The sequence below is a fragment of the Myotis yumanensis genome, unplaced genomic scaffold (genome assembly GCF_028538775.1).
Source record: "Myotis yumanensis isolate MYYU_CA2020_CCGP unplaced genomic scaffold, mMyoYum1.0.hap1 SCAF_9, whole genome shotgun sequence".
Classification (NCBI taxonomy): domain Eukaryota; kingdom Metazoa; phylum Chordata; class Mammalia; order Chiroptera; family Vespertilionidae; genus Myotis; species Myotis yumanensis.
In genome coordinates, this window is record NW_027223760.1 from 7,386,137 (window position 1) to 7,390,259 (window position 4,123).

The 4,123-nt window shown below is 55.7% G+C and overlaps 1 pseudogene; it reads left to right on the plus strand.

Moving 5' to 3' along the window:
- Window positions 1-230: 230 nt before the first annotated feature.
- On the plus strand, window positions 231-2,119 carry LOC139016737 (pleckstrin homology domain-containing family G member 5-like; annotated as a pseudogene).
- Window positions 2,120-4,123: the final 2,004 nt, after the last annotated feature.

Consider the following 4,123-nt stretch of genomic DNA (forward strand, 5'->3'; position numbering starts at 1 on the left):
TCCTAGGCAGAAGCCAATGGCGAAACTTCCGACTCGGAGAAGCGGCCTAGGGGCTGGAAGGCGGCTCCTCTGACCTCAGTGCTGGAGTCCCACCGCTGGACCAGGAGAGGAGCAAAGAAAGGCCGGAGCCTCCCTCAAGGTGACCGGAAACCCCACCCACACCAGGCAGGCTGCTGGGACTGTTCATGGAGGACTCACTTCCAAGCCCAGCCAGTGGCCCTGCCGCAGCCATGGCACTCCTGGGTGCAGGCCCCAGCGGGACGCAGGGTGGCGGCGGGGGAGCCTTGAGTCCTGGGCTCCTTGCCTGCCTTCCAAGGCTTCCTCCTGCTTTAGGGCCTCACCCTCCGCCAGCCTCCTCCTCCCCAGCTCCCAGAGCAGAGGACTCACCGAAGGCGCTCCCTGCTGGACGAGGGGGTGAATGGAGCTGTGGGTACTCCAGGGTGAAGGGTCGCCCTGGGGAGGAGTCCCGACACCTCCAAGACCCGCTCCTGTTCAGCAACATCCCCAAGATCGCGCATCTGCACCGCGGGCTCTGGGGCAGTGTGATGGCGCCGATGGTGGAGAAGGCGCTACGCACGCGGGGGCTGCTGCAGCCCGGGACCTCCTCAAAGGCTTCAAGATGTTCAGCTCCCTCTTCAAGCCCTACATCCGGTACTGCATGGAGGAGGAGGGCTGCATGGAGTACATGCGCAGCCTGCTGCGCGACAACAACCTCTTCCGGGCCTAGGTGACGTGGGCCGAGAAGCACCAGCAGTGTCAGCGGCTGAAGTTGAGCGACATGCTTGCCAAGCCCCACCAGCGGCTCACCAAGTACCCGCTGCTGCTCAAGTCGGTGCTGAGGAAGACGGACGAGCCACGTGCCAAGGGAGGCCGTCATCACCATGATCAGCTCCGTGGAGGCTTCATCCACCACGTGAACGCGTGCATGCGGCAGCGACAGGAGCAGCAGCAGCTGGCTGCTGTGGTGAGCCGCATGGACGCCTACGAGGTGGTGGAGGGTAGCAACAATGAGGTGGACAAGCTCCTGAAGGAATTTCTGCACCTGGTCCTGACCGTGCCCATCCCTGGTGCCTCCCCAGAGGAGACGTGTCAGCTGCTGTTGGAGGGCAGCCTGAGGATGAAGGAAGGAAAGGACAGCAAGATGGATGTGTACTGCTTCCTCTTCATGGACCTACTCTAAGTGACCAAGGCAGTGAAGAAGGCTGAGAGGACCAGGGTCATCAGTCCACCACTGCTGGTGGACAAGATCGTGTGCCGGGAGCTGCAGGACCCTGGATCCTTCCTCCTCATCTACCTGAACAAGTTCCACAGCGCCGTGGGGGCCTACACTTTCCAGGCCAGCGGGCAGGCTCTGTGCCAGGGCTGGGTGGACTCCATTTACAATGCCCAGAACCAGTTGCAGCAGCTGCATGCATAGGAGCATGAGGGCAGCCAGCAGCACCTACAGAGCCTGGAGGAGGAAGAGGAGGAGGAGCAGGAGGATGAGGAGGAAGATGAAGAGGAAGAGGAGGGTGGGGAGAGTAGTACTTCCGCCGCCAGCTTCCCCACCATCCTGCGCAAAAGTAGCAACAGCCTGGACACCCAGCACTGCGCCTCGGACAGCTCCACGGAGACCCTGGCCCTGGTGGTGCTGGAGCCCGGGGAGACGCTCTCCTCTACCGAGTTCGAGGGTGGCCCCTTCAGCTCCCAATCGGACCAGATGTCCCTCAGTACCACCGCCTCATCTGTCACACTGACCAGCGAGCTGCTGGCCCTGGGCCCCGGGGACAGCAGCTCCTGTTCCATGGACTCCGCCTACGGCACCCTCTCCTCCACCTCCTTGCAAGACTTTTCGACCCCAGCCCCTGTGGTGGAGCCAGTGCCCCGGCCCCTAGATTTACCACAGGCCCCTTCACCCCCTCCCTTGCCCCACCTCCGCTGCCGCCCCCCTGTCCAGCTGTTGCCCCCGCCTGCCCCACCTGCTCAAGTCCAAATCTGAGGCCAGCCTCCTGCAGCTGCTGGCAGGGGCCGCCACCCAGGGGGCGCCCCCAGCCCCAGCCGCAGCCTGTTGGAACTCTGCTTGGCTGCCACAGCCACCGGCGCATCAAGACCATCTTGCTGCTTAACTCCCAGGCCCTGAGCACAGTGTGGAGCCGCCAAGCCTGGAGGGCGCGGTCCGGGGCAGGCGCACGTGTGCCTGGTGCAGTGGGACTTGCTGGGGAGCCGCCTGCCTTCCCGGCCAGGCCTCAGGCCCGGCACCCAGTGTGGAAGGGGCACAGTGCGGCCACCAGGCCCTGAAGGCTGCCCTGAAAGTCACACAAAGACAACCTTCTACTGGAGGGCAGGCATGTGGTGCTCTGGGAAGATTCCGGAGGTAGGGAAGGAAGGTCATGGAAGGGAACAATTGCAAGAGGAGATCCCGAAGGTTCTGAAAGCAGAGGACCAGCTCCTTGCAGACCTGAACTCTGTGTGGGCCTCTTTATCGGCCCTGGCGGTGGGAGACACAGGAGGAAGTGATGGACCGGGGCTGTGCCCAAGGAAGACTCAGAGGAAGCAACGTGTGGACAGGGCCAGGCGGAACAGGCAGGCCCATGCGGATCCCGCTGGAGCGCAGCCAGACCCCAAGGCGACCACCAAGCCAGGCCCCAGGGAGAAGCGAGCAGATGCCACTCCACTCTCTGGAGAAGACCATTAAGCAGAAAACTAAAGAAACCGATTTTACATTTCCCAGGTGGAGAACAGTTGGCATGTAAGCCCCTGACCAGTGCCCAGCCTCTCCTCTGTCTGTCTATCTCACTCTTAGGTACCATGTTCTTCGTTCTCTCTTAACTGCAACTCATTTTTAAACTAGATTGCTTTTAAAAGAAGACTAAATAAAGTTTCCCTTAAGTTATTTAGGCCGTGCTGGGGCTGCTGGGGCTGCTGGGGGCCTGATAGAAGACACAAACACGCAGTGGGGGGCCTGTACCCAGCAGCCCCAAGGCCCACCACCTTGGTGCTGGGGCTGCTGGGGGTATCAGAGACACAAACCCGCAGGCCCGGCACCCAGCAGACCCAAGGCCTTCGCGGCAGCGCTAAGGAGCAGCAAGCCGAGCGGTAGGAAGCAGCAAGCAGGTGGGCAGTAAGGAGGGAGGGGTCCCGGACTGCGAGAGGGCACATGCTGGGCTAAGGGGACCCCCCCCCATCCCCAGTGCACGAATTTCGTGCACCGGGCCTTTAAAATATATATATATATATAAATAATATGTATTATATATATTATATATATAAATTACAAAAAGATTTTCTTTACATATTTAGGTGCCCCTATACTGAATACATACATCATAAATGTTCACAGAGTTATATATTCTTGTTCATTTGATCTCTTTATAATTATGTAGTGTCCTTCTTTATCTCTTACTATAGCCTTGGTTTTAAAGTCTGTTTTGTCAGATGTAAGTATTGCTACCCCAGGTTTTTTTCCCTTCCTATTTGCATGAAATGTCTTTTTCAATCCCTTTACATTTAGTCTGTGTGTAACTTTCATTCTGAGGTGGGTCTCTTAAAGACAGCATATACATGGGTCTTTTTTTTTTTTTTTTTTTTAATCCATGTAGCTACCTAATGTCCTTTGATTGGACATTAAAGTGATTATTGACATCACATTTACATTAAAGTGATTATTGACAGATACAAATTTTCTTTTTTTTAAACAATGTCCCCCTGTTTTTCTTCTCCTCCTCCTCCTTTATTCTCCTTTTTTCTTCTTCTCCTCCTCCTCCTCCTTCTCCTTCCCCTCCTTCTTTATCTACTTCTTAGAGCAAGCCTTTTAACATTTTTTATAATACTGGTTTGGTGGTAACAAACTCCTTTAGCTTTTTCTTGTCTGGGAAGCTCTTTATTTCTCCTTCAATTTTAAATGATAGCCTTGCTGGGTAAAATAGCCTTGGTTGTTTGACCTTGTTTTTCATCACTTTGAATATATCACACCAGTCCCTTCTGGTCTGAAACGTTTCTGTTGAGAAATCAGCTGACAGTCTTACGGGAGGTACCTTGTAGGTAACTGACTGCCTTTCTCTTGTAGCTTTTAAGATTCTCTCTCTGTTTTAACTTTTGCCAATTTAATTATGATCTGCCTTGGTACTGGCCTCTTTGAGTTCTT